Source organism: Polistes canadensis, unplaced genomic scaffold, assembly GCF_001313835.1.
Source record: "Polistes canadensis isolate GaletaPanama2010 unplaced genomic scaffold, ASM131383v1 scaffold_283, whole genome shotgun sequence".
NCBI classification, from domain to species: Eukaryota; Metazoa; Arthropoda; class Insecta; order Hymenoptera; family Vespidae; genus Polistes; species Polistes canadensis.
The window spans coordinates 103,688-130,193 of NW_014569830.1; positions in this window are offsets into that span (position 1 = coordinate 103,688).

Consider the following 26,506-nt stretch of genomic DNA (forward strand, 5'->3'; position numbering starts at 1 on the left):
CTAACGATTAATGAATTAGAAATATTTGCATAGTTTCTTGGATAGATCCTATCGATTTATAAATATTTATAAATATATTGCATATAAAATTGTATATATTTTAAAATGATTTCAAATTAAATTTAATATTAAAATATTAAAATTGTTGCATTCCAATTTTTTTCATAAAAATTTACCACGAATTATTACGCGAATATTAATAATAAAAATATTCTTAATTATATTTTTAACCTTACAACCAAAGAGTGACAATAACAACATTATTATTATTATTTATTATCCAACTCCATTTCTCGAAAAAAATGAAATTAATACTAATTACAATATTAACAAATTTCATTGCGCACAAATTATACAATCCAACTATTACGATTTTCCTTTAAAAATAAAATCCAAACAACTATTCGAACGATCGAAATAAGAAAATCGATTTGGATGGATTAAAAATCAGAAACAAATTGTGTTCGAACAAAAAAGAACAATCATTATTAAAAATACTATAATAATTAAAAGAAAATAGATTGTGTAATACTTATTGAATTAATTTTATCTTTTATTTAAATAATTATTATATATCATAAAAAAAAAAATTGTTGAAGTACATGTAACGTTAATATGAAAATAAGAAAATAAGAAATATAATGTTAGAGTTCTTGGCAAAAGATCCTTGCGATTTGTTTAAATGATCTTCATCGGAGCGCAAAATTCAACGGAAAATCCTTTCCAATCTCGTAATGCTAACTAACTAACTAACTAACTAACTTGGCTGACCATCGTCGTCGTAGTTGTTTGTGTGTACTCGCGTGCAGATCGATTCGACGCGTTAACGCGCGTGATTCCGCGCTTTTTATTATCCACCTTTCTCGTTCCTTTAGTTTTAACTTTTATATCTCACTCGTACCAATTTTATAAATATAAATATATATCCATATATATACATATTTTTTTATATAAATATACATATACAGGGTGATTCACTAATTCTTGCCACCAAGGATAACTTCGAAAGTATGATAGTAGTAGAAAAGTTTATAGAATAAAAGTTGCATGAAAAATTTGAGAGTATAATATGAGATTATTTTTTTTTTTTTTACTAGATTTAATCGCTTCTGAGATTTAAAGGACAAGTTTGTTTCGTTAAATGAAATGCTATGGTTAGGTACTTATATTTTGATAGCAGCTGTCATGGCGAATCCAACGACGTGCAATATTAGTGAAAAATTAGTTAATCACACTCTGTATATATATACTTTAATACAAAAGTTTTGTGCTTAAAACAAATATTTTAATTATTAGCCAAATAAATGTATTCATATATCACATTTTTTTTATGTTGCAATCGTACGAAATAATATCGTAGAAAATTACAAGGCCTAATAAGAAAACTAAAAAGATGAATACTTGAAAAGAGAGTAATTAATTTTTTCAAATCAATCAGAATATTTAGGTTAATCCATTATTAATCATATGAAGTAATCTGTTATATAATTACAAGCGTAATTACAAGATTGAAAAATGACTCTAATAAGGAGTATAATTAATTTTTTTAAATCGTTTAGATATCTTATGTTAATCTTACATTCGTTAAATAAAAAAAGAAAAGAGTAATAATTACATTTTTAAATCACTTAAAAATTTTCCAACTTAATCATGTACGAATGGTATGAAATTACAAGCTTAATTGAAAAAAATTAGAAAATTATTCAAAGAACGAATTTCTTCAACGAAAATATCTCGAATTCTTCAACATCGTTTGGAAAAATGTTATTATTAAAATCCTATATATTTAAATCATAAGAAAAAAGAAAAAAAGAAAAAAAAAAGAAAATAAAAATAAATAACAAAATATTATCTCACAAAATAAAACGAGCTTAATAACCTGACCGTAAAAACTATACGAATAAATAAATAATTAACGTTTAATGATCATTTAAAAAACGGTTTACATATCTGAACGGATTATCTAGTGCCTTCACAATTACCGTTTAATCTTTTCTTATTGGATCATTTCGATTTATCTTTTTCATTTTTCCAAAACATAAGAAAAAAAAAAATAAAAATAAAAAAAACATAAACAAGAAAAAACGAAACACAATAAAAATCTGCATTATCGCGTTTTACCACGCGGAAATCGGGCACGTGTGTTACGGACGATACACACGGTTCGTTTTTATCTATACACTACTATAGTTTTATTTTTATTCTCTTTTTCTTTTTTACAGTGGTAAGAGCGACAGAGTTAGAAATAGATAGATAGATAGATAGACAGACAGACAGATAGATAGATAGATAAATAGATAGATGTATATAGAGAGAAAGAGTAGGGGCAGGTGGAAAACGGTGGGGCGGTGGGACGGTGAGGGAGAATGTGTGGGGGGGGGTAGGGAGAGGGGGTGGGAAAGAGGTGTATAGCAGGTGGCTCAACGATCACGTGACGTCGTCGTTTGAAACTGCATCCACGTATGCTATTAGGTAACGCGTCGATAGTGCGTGAATCGGATTTACCGTGGGTAACGACGCCTATAGTTTCCTTCTTCATTGTCTCCGTACTTCGAGCGCGTCGATTCGCTCTGGAAACGTTGTTTTTTATTTTCCTACCTCTTATTCTTTCCACCTTCTTCTTGTCCTCCTCCTCCTCCTCCTACTCCTCCTACTGCTACTCCTACTCCTTCACACCATTTGCTTCATCTTCTACTTCTTCTTCTTTGTTTTCTTTTTATATATATTAAATTCACGCTTAGATAACGCCACCTTCCGATATATCGTTCAACTCGACTACCTCTTCTTGGTTTTTTTAATTATTTATTTGTTTATTTATTTATTTAAAGGAAAAATTTATTTATTTCGTGTCATAGGCCTTGTTTTTTTTTTTTTTTCTAAAGCGAATTATATTCTTTTCATTTTTGTTTCAATTTATTGTTTAGTTTTTTCTTCGATGCTTGGGATCCTTGAGAGAATTTGTATTTTCTTTTTTTATATTATCTGGAATTATGTTTTTCGAGATTTTTGTTTTTGTTTTAGTTTTGTTTTCATATATATATATATATATATAATTTAACGCTAAGATAACATTGTTGTCCGTTATATTGTTTTTAGCTCGAATGAATCTCTGCCACAACGAGAATTCTCTTCTTCTTCTTCTTTTTCTTCGTCATCTCTTCTCTCGTTATCTTTTTTTTTTTTTAAATTATTATCTTCTTCATCAATTTTTCTCATCGCTTTCTTAATCCTTTTTTTCTTTTTCTAATCGATTAGGCTCGAGCATAATACGTCGAAGAAAATTCTTACGATCTTGTTTTTTTATATGTTATATTTGTTTAATATTATTTTTTGTTTTTGTCCAAAAGATCCGACAGAAAAATATTTGCCCGGAGAGTATCAAAGGAAACGTATGTTTTTCCTTTTTTTTTTTTTTTTTTTTTTTTTTTTTTTTTTTTTTTTTTTCTTTTTATTTACTTTTTTTTTTCATTTTTATTACAATAAATCCGATTCTCATTGAAATTCATCGATCCTATTTATAAATATTTATAAGGTTTACGGGTGATCTTTTCGTGACATTTCTGGCAGATAAAAATTTTAGATTCCTTGCACGCGTGAACACCGATACGATGGACTATTTTTTTCCATGTTGCGATTGGAAAAACAAAAATAAAAAAAAACAAGAAATAAAAATCAAATCTCATCGTGATAACGATCGTCGAATTTAGCTTTTAATAGTATTCAATTACGATTAGATCGATTAGATGTACTTAATTGATACGATCGTGTTTGCTTATTAGAAATACACGTGAACACGTGTTCAGTGTAAATTTACTGTGGGGAATGTTACCTTAATTTGTTAATAGTTAGAACAAGAGATACGTTTTGATTCTTGCTAAGAAGAGATATAGTAAAGGAATTAATTGAAATTAAAATTTTTTTGTTAATAAAATAAATAATTATTAAGCTCGTATATTTGAGTCCACAATTTTAAGTTATTGTATTTAAATCAAAGAATTAAAGCCGAATAATATAAGCACAAATATAATATTTAAATCATAAAATTGAGGCTCACAAAATTTTAATCATATTTAAAAATTTAATTCTTTAAACAAAATGTATATTTCTCTATTAATGATAAATATATTATTATTATTCTATATATAAATACATTTTTGTTTTGCTCATTGTTTATCATATGAACCTAAATTCATCTTCACACACACATACGCGTATAATTAATGTGATTATTAAAATAAACAGTTACAAGTCATTGTTATAATATTTTATTATTGTGTTAATTAATATTCGTTTTAATTGCAATATTACAAACAGTTCAGAACATTAAATATTTGAATATAACTGATAATCATTAAATTATGTAGTTCAGAATCATTGCGCTAAATGTATCACTATTTGATCACAATGGTCAACAATGTGTTAAAATTGTAATTTATTTATCTCGAAACGTTTCAATATTTACCACACGTACCAAGTTATAAAATTTATTTTCTTTTTTAGATCTCGAATTCGAGCAGCAAAAAACAACGTTCACACTCGTCAGCATGCATATCGTTTTCAATTGGACAGAGTATAAAGAAAAATAATATATATAAAAAAAAAAAAGACGAATAAGAAGTTAAATCGATATTAACTTCGTTGATCTCACGATGACCTATTCAGAATATAAACAACTTTTTTTATCAACATTTTATACCTTGCAACGCATAAGTCAATATTGTTTTATACAACCACACAAAGTCAACTGATTACAGCAAATATTTTAGATAGACACACGCACACACACACACACACACATATAATAAATATTATTATTAATTTACAATAAATAATTATTTTTTATTATATTTTCATTTGATATCTATAAACATTTATATATTTTATATATGTGTGAGTGAAAATATGATAGAATATGTTTTTCTTAGACAATTTAATTATTCAACCTAATTAGTCAATCATGTTTCTTTATAAGGTAATAATAATAGTAATATAGTAATAGTAGTAATAGTAGTAGTATTAGTGGTAGTAGTAGTTGACTATTCGAAGAAAGTCTGCACGAACATACTGCAATAATTCTGCAACACTAATTACGAGAGAATTATCAAATAGCGATGTGCTCGCAAGGTGTTTCACGGACGCGACCTTGAACCACATTTAACTACTTTTCACAACTTCTTCTTACTCTCCTCTTTTCGCAAAGATTATTTTATCTTTTTATTTCCTTTCCATTCTATTCTTATACTACTTACTACTCGTAAACTGTAACTAAATTTTTTAATGGGGAATTTCATAAATATGGTTAAAAAAAAGAATAGAACGCATAAATAAATGATAAATACGGTAATATTTAAGCAAATAAAACTACACACTTATATCATAACAAAATTTAGAAGATATTTACGTACTGTATGCAGTATTTACAATTAATTAACTAAACTATGACACATCGATATACAAAAAGATAAGATAAAGATAATAATTATTATTTAAAATTATTTTACATATAATTAAACTTTAAATATAAAGTACAAAATATGCATAAACATATATAATTTAACACAAAATATAGATATATATGTTATATTTAAATTGAAAAACCGTAAAAGTTATAACAAACATCAAAATGTGTATGTGCACATAGATGCATACATGTATAAACAAATATAATATACACGCACAGTATAGTTAAACAAAAAAAAAAGTTAATCCTACTTTAACGTCAATGTGCGAACAAAAAAAATAATAATTAATCAAAATTATTCTTAATTATTTTACATTATATACAATATAGTTAAACTTCAGAGAAACAAAGTTCAAAACGTATGTGTACACACGCGTATAATTAAATATATATTTAAATTTATAAACGTATGCTTTAACGAAATTCAAAACGCGTAACTGCACATACAAGCACACACACACACATGCAGATACATGGATATATAATTATAAATATATATGCACAGTAGTTACAGCAAGTTGGTTAAGCTATGACGTAAATGGTACACGTTCGTACACTGCTCAATGGATTAAAAGAAAATCCCAGTTTGTTTCGTTGTAACGGCATCATAACGCTTTGCAAGCCCATTAATATAAAAGCAAGCACCTATCTTTCTCTCACTCTCTCACACACTTACTAACTTACTCACTCACTCACTCACTCACTCACTTTAATTTTTTTTCCCTCTCTCTCTCTCTCTCTTTTTCACGTGGCGTAGAAGAGGAGCGCACGCGCGCCACTGACAAAGTTACGCTAATTAATGGTAGCACGTTCGGTATTGTAAATATAATTCTGTTTACCGTGTGTGTGCCTGCCTGCCTGCTGGCGTTCGCGCATACGTCATGCAGTCCGCACGTATGTACCAATTTCTACGGACGATTGTTAAGTTCCATTTATATCGAAAGGCAACGTTCCAACGAATATAAACGTGCTGACGTGTTAAAGCACTTTTTAATACGACGAATAATAATCCCCCTTATACTATGTGTTTCCCCTATACGTTTTATTCCCTTTTCCTTCAAGCTCCAACTCCCTCAATCTATTTTTTTATATTTTATTAATTATTTTGTTTACCATCCTATTTTGTTACCCCTCAATCTTCCTCAGGAACGATACTAGTCTTTTTCATTGTTGTTTTGTATTACATTGATGGTAAACAATGATGAAATTTATTCATTAATATTATGTCATTTCGAATTTTTCAAGATTATGTTTATAAATTAATTATCTAAAATTTTCTTCTTCCTTTTTTTTTTTTTTGGTATGATTTTAATTAAGGTAATATTTGTAAATTTCTAACATAATCGTATTACGACGAATAATGTAATTCGTTTATAGTTTATATATTAATTTCAATCATATTTTTATGAATTTTATATATATAGATAAAATCTCGAAGTACAGACTGTCGGTCATTTGAGTGAGACTCAAGATGATTTGAAAAATCATTCATTCAATTCTTATTTTTTTTGTGGCTAATTTGAATTGTTTTTTTTTATCAATTAATTTATTTTCACAATTTCAAATAAGTATGTAAACTCGTTGCGTATTCTAAACAAAAGAGATCGCTTAAGGGTATTTCAAAATGTCGAAAATAATCTTATCAGTCGCATGTAAATTATATTAATATTCAAGTATTCGCGCGCTTTCACCTCGTGTTCAATGAAACGAAATGAAAATCCTCTCTCTCTCTCTCTCTCTCTCTCTTATTTAATATATATCCCTCATTGAAATCTTTTTATTTCTATTATATTTAATGTGTTGCATAAACTGCGCTTGTGTGGGTTATTAGCGACATAAAGAGGAAAAGTTTACAGTTTATTATATCTACAATTTGGTGTGCTTATTTTAATCTTGCTGCTGCTATTACTGCTGCTGTTGCTGCTGCTGCTGTCCGAAAGAGAAAGAGAAAGAGAAAGAGAAAGAGAGTAAAGAGGGGTTGAAAAAGAGTTTAAATGCGATTTAACTTTGTATACAAGAGAGAGAGAGAGAGAGAGAGAGAGAGAGAGAGAGAATGAGATAGAACGTTATAACTTAATTATCATCAAATTACACACAGACAATTATTTATCATTATTATTATTATTAAATAACATTAATTGCAATGATACAAGATTTTAACAATTATTCAAATGAAAATTTGTCTAACAACGTGTATAATGAAATAAAGATAAGATGTAAATGAAAAGAAAAAAAAAAAACAAAAAAATCATATAATAGAAGAATTGAACGAAAAAAAAGGGGCGTTCGTTTGGTGGCCCGTGTAGGAAAAATGTTTTCCCCCTCGTATGGTTTACCGTTAAACGAATTATTTTGCTATTATCTCTCTCTCTCTCTCTCTCTCTCTATCTCTATCTTTTTCTATTTGAATGGAAGAAGCTGTTGGAAAGTTAGAAAAGATGGATAGATAGATGGATACATAGATGCTGGCTACGAGTGGTGCTCGCTACACTCGAGGCCCTTATTAAGGGAAGTAATTTTGAAAGAGGTAAGGAGGACGAAAATGAAACAGTAGAAGTAGAAGAAGAAGAAGAAGAAGAAGACAGAAGAGGAGGAGAAGAGGGAGGAGGATGACGACGAGGTGGGACGCACATATGTATACTATACATAGATACATAGATACATAGATACATAGATACATAGATATGCAGATACCTGTACTAGGTGCAGAAAAGCATCGACCATCGTTGTCGTCGACGATGACGACGTGCAATCAAGCGTCAAGAAGGAAGCCGAAGACGAAGAGAAGAAGGGAGAAGGTACAAGGTACAAACGAGGAGGTGGAGGATGATGAAGAGGGGTAGGGAAAGGGGAAGGTTTAGGAGTAGGAGTAGGAGGAGGAGGAGGAGGAAAGGCTATCGTCGCACGAGCGTCGTGGCATAGAATTTGCAACTATGCTAATAAGAGGCGAGCCGAACGGGACAGCTAATGGTTTCACGAGAAAGATAGAAAGATGGAAAGATAGTAAAAGAGTCAGAAAGACGGAGATAGTACGAGAGAAGGATAGTAAGATAGTAAGATACGTTAAATAGAAAGAGATAGAAATAGAAAAAGGAAAAAGGACAAAGAGGAAGAGTGTGCACATAATGAATTCGTGAGGTCGTGCAAGTGGGGTGGTACTGGTGGTGCTGGTGCTGGTGCTAGTGGTGGTAGTGGTAGTGGTAGTGGTAGTGGTGGTGGTGGTGGTGGTGGTGGTGGTGGTGGTGGTGGTCGTCGTAGGATGGAGGGCGACCGCGGATCAATCGTAGCCTTCCGTGTTCCCCCTTACCCCTCTCCACTCTTCTCCCGATTCCTCCCACCCGTACAGCCCTCGTTTCTGGTCCACTCCTCTTACCCTTCCACCTCCTAACTTCACCCCTCACCTAACCGAGACTCTACTTCCCTTTTCTCGGCCTTCTTGTCCTCTTCCTCGTCAACTCCTTCCTATCTTTTTCCCCCCTTAAGTTCCTCCCTTCACCATACCCCTTTCACTCTTTCTCTCTCTTCTTCTTCTTCTTCTTTCTCCTTCTATTCTTCTTCTACTGTACTTGTACTGTCCACGCATCGTTACGCAGGCCCAGACTTAATGCGAATCAGAAATTGTCTTTCTTTTTACCTTTTCAACCCCTCTTCTTTTTCTTTTTCTTTTTTTTACCCCTTTTCTCTGTTCCTTTTTTTTTGTGTTTATCACTTCGTTCGTTTTTTACGTACGTGCATTTGTATAAGAAGGTAACCTATCTTTCTCTTTCTTTGCCACTTGAATCGCGCACCCTTTTTTTTCTACCCTTCCACTTTTACTTTAGTTCTCTTCCCTTCGTGTGTCAGGGAGAGAGGAGAATAGGTCAGTGGCGTGAATGATGATCAGTAGCCGAGTATAAGACACCCTCATGTGTTAAAGGTGTATGTAGTAGGTTGTACAGGTAGGGGTAATACTTGTAACAGTGGTGATAGTTGTAGTAGACTGTTATGTGTGTCGCGCCCTTATTACGACGCACGAACGTGTCTGACGTCACGACAACCCTTCCCTAAAGTCATTTCGACTAATTTTGTATCAACCATTTTTTACTTCTTCTTTTATCTTCCAATTTTATTAATTTTGGAACTTTGTATTTCGAAAAACACCGATTCTACGAGATATTCTTTGTTTTATCTTTATTTATGTTTCTTTTTTATACGTTTGACGTCACGACAACCCTTCCCCTTTAATGTCATTTCGACAATTCTTTTTTTTCTTTTTTTTATTTATTTATTTTCATTGCCAATATTTATATTTCATTTGAATATTGTTTTATATTTGTAGATTAATTTCACGCACAAAATGTACTATTTGAGTATTATTTTTTTTCTTTTCTTGTTTTTTTTTTTTATATATATATTTGTTTGTTCATTTATGTTTTGTACTCGTTTTGTTTCCCTTTTATTTCTTTTTCTTGTATTTTGACGTCAATACAGGTGAGTACTCATTGTTAGTTACAACATAATTACTTGCTTACTTCGGAGAAATGACTCGTGTTATTTCGATGTGACGCAACCCTATCGACCCTTCTCAGCTAGCGCGGTATACCACTCGCTAGAATTTTCTAGGGTCTAGCGTGTTACCTGAGCTTTTACTTGGCTTCTACTTCTTCTTCTTCTTCTTCTTCTTATTTCTCTTTATTATTTCTTTCAATCTTTTCTCATTTTATTCGTTGTTATTGTCTAAAAGATATATTCCTGGATTTAAATTGACCATTTAAGACGAAGTTTACTACGATGATAAATATGTAATTGAATAAATAGTAGATAATAATAAAAGAAAAATAATAATAATAATAATAATAATAATAAATGAAAAGAGTTGTTCAATTGAATTTCATGATCGTTCAATTATGAATAAAAAAAATTCTGACGATTCAATTAACTTCATACTTCGATAAACTGAAAGAGAAAGTCAGAAAATCAGAAAGAGAGAGAGAGAGAGAGAGAGAGAGAGAGAGATAAAGAGACAAGATATGTGAAGTAAATTAAAGCTGAATCGAATATATTGTCCATAAAACGAAGTTTAACATGATGATAAATATTTGCATAAATAAACGTAATAAAAAGTAAAGAGAGACGGCAATTGATTCGAAGATCGTTCAACAACTGAACAAGATAATTGTGATGATACAATTAACTCGAAACTTCGATGAATAAAAAGTGAAAGTGGAAACAGATATTTAAAGTTGAATTATGCATTTAATATATTACCTATAAAAGGAAGTTTAATACGATGGTAAATAATTACGTAGACGATGATGATGATGATGATGATAATGATGATGATGATGATAATTATAATAATAATAACAATAAATCAAGAGAGTGTTCAATCAATTCCAAGATCTGTAAACTCCGAATAATTAAATCGTAATTATTTATTAATCTCGATACTTATAAAAGAAAAGAAAAAAAACGCGAAATAAACAACATTAAATAAAGAAAAAAAAATTAACATTTAATACACATACCACGTGTAATTGAAACAAATACAGAAAAAAAAACATAGATAAAAACGGATATACGCGTTGCATAGAAGACCAAAAAAAGAAAAGTATAATTTCGGAACGATGACTGATGATGCGACAAAGAAAAAAAAAAAAAATATTAACCAATTACATTGCAATCATTTCAGGGTCGCGAATGGAAATAATAAATAGTATTAAACAGGCACATCGATAGGCTAAACGTTTTCACGGTCCTCACGTTCGCGTTATCTAACGTTTCTAACGCAAAGGATAATAATCGTCGAGAGAGAGAGAGAGAGAGAGAGAGAGAGAAAGAGAGAAAAGGAAGATGAGGAAATAGAGAAGGATGAAATGAGAGAAGAGAAGCGGGAGAGGAGAGCAGAGCAGAGAAGAGGAGGAGGAGGAGGAGGAGGAGGTGGTGTCGGCCCCGAGAGTGCCGACAGAGTCAGAGAGAGAGAGAAAGAGAGAGAGAGAGAGAGAGAGAGAGAGAGAGAGTGAGAACGTATGCACGGAATCGCAACGTGTATCGGACGAGTTTCACGGTCCCGACCTTGGGTCGCATTAACTAGTTTTCGTAACTTCTTGTTCCTCTTTTTGCCACGAAGATTATTTTTACTTTTCTCCTCCTATTCCTATCACCCCCTATTTCATCCACCTCCCCCTCCTCCTTTTTCTTCCACTTCTTTTTCCACTGAAACTTTTTATTTCAACTCCTTAATTCTTCCATATTTTTCTAATACAAAGTAAACCGAAAGAATAGATCGAAAGCAACGGATCTTTCTCATCCGATAAAATGTGATAGAAAAAATGATTAACAAGTATTACCCGATCCGAATAATAATTTTTCCTTTTTCTAATTCTTTCTTTCATTCTTTCTTCTTCATTTCGTTTCGTTTATTTTCTTGATAGTTGGCAACTATTTCGATCGAAGATTATACACCGAGTGAGGAAACAAATGGTCGTCTTCGTCGTGACGAGGAGGCAAATCGAGCGGCGTAGATCGAGAAAAGACGAATGGTGAATGGTGGCAGGGGGGGGAGGAGGAGGAGGTAGGGTGATGGTGAGAGAGAGAAAGAGAGAAGGGAGGAAGGTGAGGAGTTCACGATCGAGCGAGGGTGCAATTTTCTTTCTTTCTTCTTCTTCTTCTTCTTTTTGTTCCTTTTTTCTTACTGCTACTCCTCTTCTTTCTACTCCCCCTCCCAACTCCCCCAACCAACCACCCACCCAGCTCCCTCTCTCTTTCACTCTATTTTTTCTTTCTCCTTTTTTTCTTTTTTTTCCTTTCTTCTCTTTTTCCTCCTCCTCCTCTTCCACACCCGTTCTTCTTCCTCTTAACCCGAACCCCCATGACGGTGGCTGCACCGTCAGGCTGGGTTAGTTTATGGGGACCGGAGTCTAGGTAGACATCTCACGACCTAGCTTTACCCAAGCTCCATATCCCAGCCTTTCCTAGGTCTAGCCTAGCCTAGAGCCGTGTGTAGGAGAAGTGCACTCCACCACACTGTGCACGGACGTCTGCCTAGTATTGATCCTCGGCTCAGCTACTGGCTACCTTCACCCACTAATAATTCTTGTCAGTCTCCAACAGCCTCTACGATTCGGGCCCACCTTCGGACTCTTACTACTATTACTACAGCTACTACTACTACTACTACTAATACTACTAATACTATTACACTAGTACTACTTTTACTTCTATTTGTATTATTTCTTATATTACTACTATTGTATTTATGTCTATGACTTCTTCTTATTACAATATTTCTGATCTTATTCTTCCTTTTTTTTTGTTCTTCTTCTATTTCTTCTTTGTTAGGAAAAATTTCAAATCTCTTACAACACGTTTTCTTATATATTGTTTCTATCATGTGTTTGAAGGTTTTTATCATTTATAGGGTTACATTGTATTTTATTATGAACGTATATTAGGAATTTTTCTTATGGCAATGTTTTTTATAAATTAATCACATCAAATTCGATTAATAATTATTCTATTAATTTTTTACTTCTATCATTTTTATAAATATTCCTACGACTTTTTTTATTATTTCTTATTGATTTTTATGATATTCTTTTTGTTTAAGAAAATTTCAAATCTCACGCATAAAAGAAAAGATTTCTAATTAATTGTTTTATATTTATAAATTTAATTATTTGAGACAAAATATAATTCTATTATCAATTATATTTAAAGATGATTCAAAAATCTAATAAATATTATTACATAATAATCTGCCATAAAATTGATTATTTAATTAAATCACATAATATAACTAAACGTTCCCGATTTAATATTTAAAATAAATTCAATTTTCTTCTATCTTTTTTTCTTTTTTTATTAAAATCAATCGTCGAATTCAACACGTAAACTACAGAGACTATTAAAATAGTATTTCATTGAAATCTCTCGTCTAATCACCATCGAAGAAGAGAAACGAGATACTCAACGATTAGTTACGATAACGACAAAGAGATACCGTCGAGTATACTTTGGATGAAAAACGAACGGTGTTGGCTGATCGTTAGAGAAACAGAGACAAAAATAACGAAACTGAGAGAGAAAGAGAGAGAAAGAGAATACTATCCCTCTTCTCTTCACTTCTCTCTCGATAGACTCGTGTCCCTTAACGACGATTCGTAGTGGTAGGACGAGCTAGGCCCTATATTACGATGCTGCAAAATGTATGTCTGCCAGTGATAAACGGAGTCAAACCACCCCCATAACTTCATCCTTCTCTATCTTCTCACCTTAACCCACAACTCTCTCTCTTTCTCTTTCTATCAAACATACACACACACACATACATAAAGTTAGAAACATAGATAGATGTCTATGTACATAGAAGTGCACACAGATAAACTAACACAAACTTACGAACCTGTCGCGTTGGTCCTCGACCCTTCTGCTACCTGGTTCAGTTCTCACCTTTATACTCATCCCTCCACCCTTTTTCGTCCCTCTTCTTTTTTTTTTTTTTGTAAACCCTTCACTATTTTCCTCTTTTTTCTTTTGCCTTCCCACACCCCTCCAGCCCCGCCATCACCCCTTACCATTCTTTCTTTCTTTCTTTATTCTTTCTTCTGTTTTATTTTTTTATTCTACTTTTTTTCTCGAAAGGGGGGTTTTTTTTTTCTGTCCTTTTTATTTTTATCGTCTACCGCAGCACCGGGCACACATACACACACACACACACACATAGAGAAGTTTCGCGCGCGAGTTCGTGAAAAATGCAGCTCAGCGGACGAATATTTTCGGATACGGTATATAGGATTCATACGGATCGTTCGTCGGGTAGCACTTGGCTTGTTTCAATGCCTTAGAAATATTTCAAAACCATCTGAGTTCTACAACGATGGAAGTAACAGAAAAAAAAAAGAAAAGTTTTTTTTTGGTAATACCGATATCGGTTTTTTTTTTAACGACTGAGATATCGAATTATGTCTAACGATTTCACGTTATTTTAGCAAATTAAACCAAAAAAAAAATGAACCAAAGAGAGAGAGAGAGAGAGAGAGGGTTTCTTGAAATCTGTCAAAAGATGAGAATACGATACTCTGTCTTTTATTATTTATTTTCCTTCATATTCTCTAACACATCTTCAAATTTATTTCGTATATTTCTCTCCTTGAATATTTTTCCTTTACCGTACTCGTTTCACAAGATTACAATTTAAATTCTTTTAATCCTTCAGCTAAAACAATACAGATGTTTTTAAATTATATATTTAAATATTACGCATAAATATCTCTCCATTTTAATTTTTTTTTTATTTCTCTCTTTCTCTACTTTTTCTTTGTAAAACCGCGTGTTTCTCAAAAATTTTAATTCTTTTCTTTTAATATCTCTATTTCAAGATTTACAATGTAGATTCTTTTTTTGTCTACGAAATACCAGAATTTCTTATTATTTAGTAATCCTACATTCATCTTCACAGATATATATTGTAATTCATCGAGAGAATCTAATTAGTATAATAGGAATCCATTAGATTTAATTTAACTTAATCGTTCGTCTAGACACCGAATTTTATACGACAAATCTAAAACGCGAATATATTCGAAAATTCCTACAAAATAATAGTATAATATCAATATAATTGAATAAATCTGTTAGAAAGTGATATCTGTCAAGTTTGATTAATGAAGCACGTGTTTATAAACGAATTGATTAACTCAATTGACAATTTCATCTTTAAAACCATTCGATCGATGCTTAAATTTATTCACGCAATTTCAAATAAAGTATTTTACAAAAAATTAATTTAACAATAGTTAAACGATCAAAATATTCCATCATCGTTGAATAATAAATCTCATACGAAAATCAATGGCAATTGTATTTATATTCTCGACATTTTATTTCGTAAAAAATTAACCAATTTTCATCGAATAAAAAGAAAGGAAAGATAAAATAAAAAATATACAAATCACGTACCCTTTCCTAAACCTTAAAAAAAATAAACTAACATAATGTTCGCGTGTCAGTTATTTGCTACTCGATACACACCTGTCAAAATTCCAAAGATGATCCTTTCGTAATAAGAAAAAAGTTAAGAAAAGAATGTAAAAGAATGTAAAAGAATGTAAAAATTATGGTTGAGTTAAGAAGGGGTCGGTTAGGGTTTTGGGGGGGGGGGTAGAATTGAAGGGTGATTGTAGGTGAAAAAACAAAAGAAAGAAGCTGATCCTTTGGGGAACAAATTCGCGACTAACATAAACGGCACGCAAACTATACTCGTTCTTTCATAGATATACCTATACACAACATACACATTCACACACAGACAAACATATAAGGTTCGATGCATTTAACGGGTGAAAGGACTCGTACGAGCGCAGCACTAAATTTATATCCCGCAACAGCGATACTTTAATTGATCGTTAAATCATGTTTATCTAACGCGTTCTCTCTCGCAACAACAAAAAAAAAAAAAAAAGAAAAGGGGTTCATTTTATTTCTTTTTATCTTTCAGTTATTCCTTTTTCTTTATATCTCTTTTTTTCTCTCTTTTTCAACAGTTAAAATTCGTCCACGAGTGGATGTATATTCGTAAAAAAATTGGACTTGGTTGCTTTCGTGCAAAAGGGTGCTTATTATTGGCTCGTTAAGACGACGAAATAGAGTTGTTTAAAAAAAAAATATATAACACAGAGAGAAATATATATGTATATAAACATATGCGTATGTTTGTATGTTTGTATAGGTGTATATTTCTGGTGGGCGGACAAAAAAGTAAATAATTACAATATAATTGAAACTTTAATCAAACGGAGATAAGTTATACTAGATTTAATATTACATTATTGTTATAATTCCATTACGATTTCAAAATTATACACATATAATCAATTTTATTTATTCCCTTTTTTTACGTGTTAGATTTTAATAGTTTTGTAATTGATACAAATTACAGTCAATGAAAGATCATTTCGATATTAATGTTATGTTTGTTTGATTCTAAGATTAAATAGTTTTCTCAATGCACACGCATAATAATAGAAAATAATAATAACAATATTTATTTATCAATTCGATTATAAATATTATTGAAGAATGTGTAAAATCCAAATATTACTTTAACGTCAATTAATTAATCATATATAATAGAAAATATACGGTAATATTATAATTACGAAAAGATAAATGTTTTAAATAGATCACATATTTGATCATAAATATGTATGTATATTTGTACGTACATTTGTATGCAGAGAGAAATAGAAAAAGAAACAACCTTTTTCTTTTTTTTTTTTGTTTTCAACCAATTTCGATCGTCGACACTTTCGTTTCCCAGAGAGATTTCAATTTGAAATAGGAACGAGTGTCCGCCAAACGAATTCCCTCTTGCTGCTGATTGCATGCACACACGTTGGTTGCTGCTGCTGCTGCTTATCGTTTGGGAAGCAAGTAGATATACACATGAGTATAACCATACATACACGTACACATTAACATACACATATATCTTTTACATGGTTATATGTATTTGTATATAAATTAACCTATATATGCATATGTATATATATATATATTAACCTATATATGTATGCTACGTTGTGAGGAGTAGGAAGAGAGTATATGTGTGTGTGTGTGTATATGTATACCACCCACAACAGTGTAGAGCGTTGAGAGAGAGTACAAACGGCTGAAAGCGAAACGTAAACAAACAGGTAGCTCTTTATCCAAACCAAATAGCAAGAGGAGTGAGTGTGAGAGAGAGGGAGAGAGAGAGAGAGAGAGTTAAACTACGACGTGTTCGTTGCAAAACTTTCTTCCCCTCTTTGTTATCTACATTAAATATCGTCCTTTTATTTAGTTTTCTTTCCTTCCATCGTTTTCCCTTTCGTTGTATTTTGTTAACCCCTCTTCCTCCACCCGCCCCCCCCTCACCAATCTCCCGAACCATTCACCCACCTATACCGTGCCAATCTTTTTTTTGTATTTTTTTTTTGGTTTTTTTGTTTTTTCTTTTTACGAAAGAAATTAATTCGTTCTCTTTTTCTCGTTCTCGTTCTCGTTCTTTTGAATTAAAGTACGATAAATTGTTGGTCAATATTATTGTGGCAATCAAATTGTGTAAAATGAAATAAAAATAATGTTGTATTGTCTCTTTTTTGGATTTCTTATTTATTTTATTTTATTTTTTTTTTTTTGTTTAGATGGAATATAGTTTGGAAAGAATGGTTTTACCATCAAATGTTTTTTGATTTGCTTTTCTAATTTATCGAGGATCTAGTTGAAAAATGATTTTTAAAAAGGTGAAGTATATAACGTGATTATATTTATGAAAATAATTCTGAAAAAAATACTATTATATTAAAAAGAAAAAGAAAAAAGTGTTTCTTCGAGTGCATTCGAAAACTTGATATAACAATGATATTTGTAAATATTGATATATCACAACAATTCGATAGAATCAATCGACGTAATATCTAACGCAGGATAATAATAATAAAAAAAAAAAAAAACATTGAATATAAATTCGTAGAAAAAAAAAAAAAAATACATTTGGACGATCTAATCGAAACGCGTCGTTGAAGAAAAAACAAAAAAAAGGTATAATCTTTTCTATTTAAATAAAGAAGAAATAAAATATAAAAAAAGGTCAACTACGTGTGTCACACGGATTGTTCTTGAATGCACAAACTGAGAATGAAAACAAGTTTGCGTCAGGCACATGGCGTCAACCCAGATGACAGAGACGTCGTCGTTTCTGCTACTATAGTTACAAAGCAAACCCGCCGATTTCATGTCAATCTACTGGATAGGCTTTCTAATTACTAGTAGTAGTAATAGTAGTAGTAGTAGTGGTACTGGTAGTGGTAGTAATAATAGTCAAGGTGAAATAGTAGTCGAACGAACGAACGAACGAACGGTGCATATCTGCAAGTAAACGAGCATGCTATTGGATTGTTATGAATCATCGTATTTTTTATTTTCTTCTTTTCTTTTTTTTATATTATATTACGTCACCATATATATATATATTACTGCATTCGTTCTTGAAAAATAATTCGTCGTCGATTATTTTTATCGTTTATGAAAAAAATATTTTCTTACCATTTCGTTTTTCTTTTCCTTTTTTTTGTTTGACAAATTAACCGATAACACAGAAAAGATAAGATTTATTCAATTAACGTTTCATTATTGTTTAATACTTGAAATATTTCTGACAATTGAGTCAGAATTTTTATCCCGTATAATATACGAACGTATTCATGTGTTGAGATTTTGTACAAATTGACGAGATTTTTTAATTGGAATATAGAAGGAAAAGTGTTATAGAATTGATAATAATTATTGATATATATATATATATATTGATAAATTAGATATTTTCATTTGTATAATATACAATACAATATAAAATACAAAAAATTATATCCTATAATCAACTTGTATGTGTGTGATATATGGTCATTCAAATAGTATTAAATTTTATAAAAATAATTATGTAAGCATAAATTTCCATACAATTGTATATAGAAAGAAAGAAATAAAGAAAGAAATAGAAAGACGAGAAGACAACGATCAGCCCTGAACTTGTCGGAGTCTCGAGGCGGATCGGGTTAGTTTTATAAAGAAAATCAGAAAGGTGCGTAAAGACTAATGTACTTACAAGCTGGGAGGCCTGGAGTTGCATTGGAAGTGGTCGGTGCCAGTGAAAGGAAGGCACGAGAATAAGTATAGTGAGTAAGAATGACCGAGAGACTGCTAAACAAAGACAGTTCAACAGAAAGAAAGAGAGAGAGAGAGAGGGAGAAAGAAATTGACGTAAAGAAAAAAAAAAGGAAAAAAAATAAAAAAGAGAGACAGAGAGAAAGAGAGAGAAAGAAAAAAACCGAAAGAAGAATAAAAGGGGGTAGAAAGGAAGAAAGGAAGGAAGGAAGGAAGGAAGGAAACCTGCTTACGCATACAATAAAAAAGAAAGAGAAAGAGAGAGAGAGAGAGAGAGAGAAGAAGTGGATCATCGTCACGCTGTCTGGCATCCGCGTGCTACTACCTTTCGAAATGATCAATCTTCTGTGCTTTTGTTACAGAAAGACGAGCATCAGTAACGTACATAGTAGATAAGTATAATACAATACATGCTTATGTACTACGAAGAGAGTGGTATATTAAAAAAAAAAACAAGAAAAATTAGAAATTAAGATCATCGATGCGATAAACTAATCTGTTCCTTTCCATGATCACGGATATTGGACTTGACTCTAATCGTATATTTTCGATATTACTTCTCTTTTATACGATGTTTTTTCTTTTAATTATTTCTTTTCTTATATATATATATTTTTTTTTTCTTGCTTTTCATATTACTTTTTATCATAAACTTAATTACGACTTGTTTAAAAAAATTATTATTACTTGTATATTATAATGTGAGAATATTATAACCATTTAAAAAATATCTTTGTTCGTTATTGATAATTATTAAGAGAAAGAAATAGAAAACAATTATAGAATTTGTCGTTGTGTTAAAATTCATCAACGATTAAAATTTCTTCTAATTTACGTTTAATTGCAAAATAATTCTCTTTTTTTCTATTCTTTTCCTTTATTTTGTTTACATTATTTTGTTCGATTTTTTTTATAATTAAAATCAATGAAAGAAAATTCTTCATAAATTATTAAAACTTGATATCGAATATGTTTTGGTTAATTTTATCCATTTGGAAAAAGAGATTATATAAAATATTTTCTCCATTAAGAAATTCATAATCGATTATAAAATTTCAATCAAAATATTTACAAAACGTATAGACACAAAACATCTTTATTCCTTTCTATAAGATCGTTTGATTTTTATCGATCATTAAAATATTTATGAAACTAAACGATCGATCAGATTTTCTTAAAAAAGGAAATAGAAGAAAAAAAAGGAAGAAAGAGAAAGAAAGAGAAAGAGAGAGATAGAAAGATAGCGTAACGAAGGTAGTCGTTTAAACGTTAATTCGTAGTGGGTGGTCGATCACCACCACCCTTGATGATACCTTCATCTTCTCGTCCTTTCTCTCATGTCTCATTTCGCGTAACAGACTTCTCCCTCTCTCTTTCTCTTCTTTATTCTTTTTTTTAATCTTTTCTTTCTGCTCTTCCTCGGTATTTATCTCCATTCGTGATGGCGCACACGCTCGATGAACCATCATGAGTTTAGTATAGATGCTAAGGTTTTCCAAGCTACCAACCTGCACCAGTTCATCCTCTCTCTCTCTCTTTCTTACACACTCATTCACTCGCTCATTCATCCTTCCCCCTCCCCCTCCCMCCCCCCTCTCTCTCTCACACTCTCTCTCTCTTTCTCTTTCTTTTTGACTAACTCATTTTATTTTTCATTTTCTGACTCTTTCTATCCATGAGCAGAGTATCGTTCGTCTTTCTCCAACTAATGTTCTTCAAGCATCTTCTTGCTACCATCGTTTGTGCGTAGCCGATCCATCCATCCGTCCATCCGTCTCGTCCGTCCAGCAATTTCCTTAACTTTGCGGAACCACGAGAGCGCTCAGCTCGAACAGGTTTTTCGCAATCGATTCGTTTCGGACTCTCGCGGATTCAGTAACCTTCGAACGTATCGGACCATTTTCTCGAGAAACCCGGACCCGTTTGAGGTATCTCGATCCGATTCGAATCGGTTCCTCTTCTTCACCCTTCTTCAACCCCCCCCCCACCCTCTTACTATCCTTTTACCCTTTCACTCTTCCTTCCTTTCTTCGTTACTTACTCATCTCTTTCTACTTTTACTTTTATGGATGTGATTTTCGATCATGACGATGACGTCAAATACACTTGTTTCTTTATAGAAAAAAATAAATGAAAAACAAAATGTGATTAGTGTTATGAAAATGAAAGGTTGATGAATCTTTCTTTAAAGGTATTGTGGATAATGGTTTTTAATCTGGAGATTACGTTTTGCATTTTAATATTTATTTATTTTATTTCTTTTGTTTCTGATATAATTTCATTCGATGATTATAAATGGATATTATTGAAGTGATTGCTTTTTTATTATTTTCTGATTTTATAATTTATATTATTGTATATGTATATATATATATATATGTGTGTTTGTATCAATGGTATTATAATAAAAATGTATATGTATGTTTTTCGTGTAAGTGAATTTCTACGATGATAGATTATATTAAGTTTAAATGATTCTCTCTTTAGCGTGTTTCTATAGTAGCGCAAAAGAAATTTAAAAATAGACATTGTCTTTTGATATTTTTTTTTTTCTTTCTTTTGGGATTGGAAGGATCGATGTAAGACAAGGATGGATGTGAATGGAAGAAGGAAGAGAAAAGGAAAGAAGGTGTAAAACCAGGTAAAGATTGTCTGGTAGGTGGGGTTGAACGAAAGCCTCCCTGAAACGACGACCGTCCAGTTTTTGTCAACTTTCAGAACGCAAAAATAATGTTACGTTAAGACAGACAGAAGGAGTGGCAAGAAAACGACATGTTCAACACATTGTGCTTCTTTTATACTGATAATAATTATAATAATCTCATGAATGAGAAATTACGTGTAAAAAAACAGCTTTTAATAAAATGAAAAAAAAAAGAAAGAGACACCTGCAAAAGAATATAAATTAATAATTCAAGTAGAGTGTAAAGTTGTTTGAAAACAACTATGTGGACAGAGTTTTTATAAATTATCATTATAAATGATCAACAGAAAAAAAATCTAATTATTATATTTGACATTTATATTATAATGCATTAAATAGAGTGTTAAGTTGTTTAGAAAAATAATGAATAGTTTTTATGGATTATTTTACTAAATAATAAAATGAAATAGAGAGAAAGAGATATATTATATATAAAAGATAAATAAAATAATAATAATTATTATACTTTACATTGTATTAAGTATAGTGTAAAGTTGCTTGGAAAAATCGTTCTTGTGATTCCTATGAATTATCCCAATAAATAATAAAATAAATGAGATATATAGAAAAAAGATACAATGAAAATAAAATAAAATAAAATATTATTATATTCTCTCAAATCAAATGTGACTGGAAATACTCTTATCTATATAGTTCCAATAAAATATTTTTATTAAATAATAAAAAGAGAAAATATATAATGTTAAAGATAGAAAAAGAGAAAGGAAGATAATAACACTCACGATAATTCCATATTTCTAGTAAACTTTGCCAACGTGAAGAATTTTCCCTGTGGAAAGTGTCACCTGTGCGATACACACTTTCTCACAGTGTCTTTTCGACTAACTATGAACTCGAGAGTTGTCAGGTTTAACGTTTTATTTCTCAATACAATGTAAATAGATTTTTCTTATTTGTTTTCGACAAGGTAACTAACGTATTATGTTAACAACGTTTAATACACGTCAACTATAATACATAAGCTTTGTTTTTATTTTTCTCTGTTTGTTTATTTTTGTTTTTCTTTACAAACATTCGTGTACAATATCTCTGATTTGAACTATTATATAAAATCATATTATATGTACACGTATATATATATATATATATATATCCGTGTACACGTTTTGTGTCTAACGATAAAAATAAAATAATTCGTTAAACTCATTTTTCATATTATTCGAAATCTATCATAGTGAATAAAATTTTTATTGTTTTACTTAGAGAGAGAGAATAGAAGGAAGTTAAATAGTAAACGATAAGAGATAAAGATCGTTAAAGGAATCTTTAAGCAAGATATTTGAATTTATAAGTCATGAAACTGCTCGTAAATACAGATAATAACTAATATGCATTGGTGGTTATGCGTGAGTTAAGTTGAGGTATTGGTTTTGCGAACGGTAAAGAAATTTATTTGTATGTACGATGAGAGAACGATATGAGACAGAAAGAGAAAGAGAGAGAGAGAGAGAGAGAGAGAGAGACAGAAAGAGAGATGGTAGACATTAGCTGCGTGAGTTTTATTACCATTGCGAAATAAGGTAAATGAATAGGACCTATTTGCAGGTCTCGGAAGCATCGGAGAAGGCAGACCAAGCTTCGATCGCGTGTTTAGTTAGAATGCAGAGATCCTGCGAGGGCGAACGAGGCCGAGTTCTGCGTGCTCGAAGGACGCGACCGTTAGGTTAGGTATTAAACTGCGTTGGATAGGATAAAACGAGCGAGAAGCTACGGGAGAGTGAGTTTCTTTACTCACGCCAGAAGGCCACATACACAGAAAAAAACTTACATGTTAAGAAGTGAGAGAAAGAGAGAGAAAGAGAGATCACAAAATATCCCTTTCAGAATTGTAACCCTAATCTATATATATATATATATATAGCACTTTATATATTTTTATTTTTTATATATAATTTTTTATTTAATATTTATTACATTGTTACTTTTTCATGTTTTATATTTTTATTTATGTTTGTGATAATATAAATATATATAATATGGACTATTACAATTACTTACCTATTATAATGTTATATGTATTACAATATTATACCGTTTTATCTGAAAACATCTTATTATTTCTATTCGCTTCGTTACGTAGGCATATTTTACACATTAAAACGATCATTATCTTGACACTAATAAACCTAACGTTGTCTTATTCATCTACTTATTTATCTATTAATGTATCTATTTATTTATCTAACCATTTATTTTATTAACATTTGATAATTCTTCGTATCTTTCTTGAAAAATGTCTCTTATCATCATTTGATTATTTTGTAAATTACAAATTTTTGTATAATTATTTAAGATTATTCAAAGTATAAAACAATAGATAGATAGATAGAGAGAGATCTTTCTTTCTTTCTTTCTTTAGTAGCCCTCCGCGCTAATCTATTAATACCCAACTAGATCGTGCAAAGTAGGTATTACGCGGGCCGACCTCGAATGAAATTTTAACCGCTCCTATCGGACGCTTTAAGTAGACGTCCGTGTTGGATAAACTGCATGTAACGACACGCACACGCGCGCACAACCAAAAGAGAAAGAGAGAGAAAGAGAGATCTGTGTTTTGCATCGCGCAAGTGGTGGTCTTGCTCGATATTGATTCTACGTGTTTATGGAACGTACTCGGCTAAATATTTCGCCCGCTTTTGCTCGTCCACCAGCACCAACCACCACCACCACCATCACCACCACTAACACCACCAGCACCACTACTACTACTACTACCATCATTGCTGCAATATTTTTTAGCCCACTTTCCTACGGCGCACTTATATACGTTAAATTTTCTCTCTCTCTCTCTCTCTCTCTCTTTCTTTCTTTTTCTTCTCTCTTTATCTATCTCCTTACTTTATCTTTCTTTCCGCTTTTCAGCATTTATTCGGAAGCAAACATCGTACCGTTGCTGACTTTCCCGTACGTTTGCATTCCCATATACGCATTCATACTAATTCGATCTCATTGAAGTTTCGACTGGAAATTTACGAAAAATTTCTGTTACCTGTCTCTCGTCTATCTATCCTGTTTCTTTTTACAGAAAGGAAAAAAAGTCAAACGAAATTATACAAAAGACGGGATACAAATGTTTCTATATCCTGTTTCTTCTTCTTCTTCTTCATCTTCCTTTTCTTTTTCTTTTTTCTTTTTTCTTTTAACCTGAAAAGTTCATTTAGAATAATTTCTTTCATTTTCTTATTCAAGAATTTCATTCGTTATATTAACAAACATTTGTACGCGTAAGTTTTATTAAATAATCATATCCCCCACCCCCAACCCCCGTAACTCGTTTGAATTATTAAATTTAAGAAAAGAAGAAAAACAAAAAAAAAGGAAAAAGTCAATCGAATAATTAATTATAAATATATTAATTAATTGAAAAGAAAAAAACAAACAAAAAAAAAGATAATAATATCAACATATTATATTTCATAATAATAATTATTAATCGAATATTTCCATAGTATATTATTAAAACACCCTGTATGCATATACGATGCGTATACATATATATATATATGTATAAAAAGAAGAGGAAAAAAGAATAAAAAAAAAAAAAAAAGAATATAAAAGGAATGAAATAAAAAGAAAGGACGCACTTACTCACGCATGCAGTTGCTCTCCGAAAGAACGAACCACCGTGCACAGTTGTGGTATAGTGCACGCAACATTAGCTATTCAAACGCAACCTGGGGAGCCTTCGAAAACGTGACTTTGAGAGAAAGAAAGACCGACTTACTGAGATACAAACAGAAAAAGAAAGCGAGGCGGACAGACAGACAGACAGACAGAAAGATAGATAGAAAGGCAGAGTGAAACAGAAAATTAAAGTGAGACGGATAGAAACATAAAGAGAGTGAAATGCATAATGAGAGAAAGAGAAAGAGAGAGAGAGAAAAGTATGTTCGTTTTTGTCTATCTCTGTTTTGTATTTCTATCCCTTTCTCACCCTCCGTGAGCACGCGTGTGTTTCTGTCTCTTATTCTTTATCTGTGTGTATGCGTGTACGTTCGTGCGTGAGTAGTGTATTTCTGTCTCTGTCTTTTATTTTTCATTTTAAAAGCAAGTTCCATCGCGGTTCCCTCGGGCCAACCGAATATTCAGACTGTCCTTAAATATTCTTCGCCCTTTCTGCCCTTTCCAACGACTCCTCATCCTCGTCATCGTCCTTTTCCTTTTTCTCCGCGCGTCGTTTGTACCTTCCATGCGAACACTTAACACTCCAGAACCTTCTCTCTCTATTTTTCTTTTTTTTTTCTCTCATTAATCTTCACTTTAATGTACCTACTCCTTTGATCTATTCGATTATAAATTGAATCTCCGTGTCTATTCATTAAATATCAATTTAATCCTTGGAATATTTTCTTTGATCGTTGAAGTGACGATTATCGAAAGATTTCAAATGCTCTAGCAATTATTTTTTTCTTTTTTCTTTTTCCTTTTTTCCCCCCATTTAAATTGACATCTTATATTTCTACGTATTATCGTAATAATAATTGCGAATAAGTTGGTGGATATACTTTATACAATAATAATTTAATATAATTTGTTTTGATATATTAATATTTAACATTCAATCGAAATTGATGAAATCACTTATACGTTAAAGATTTATCAAAAATCAGTCGACTTTTTGTATACACATTTCTAAT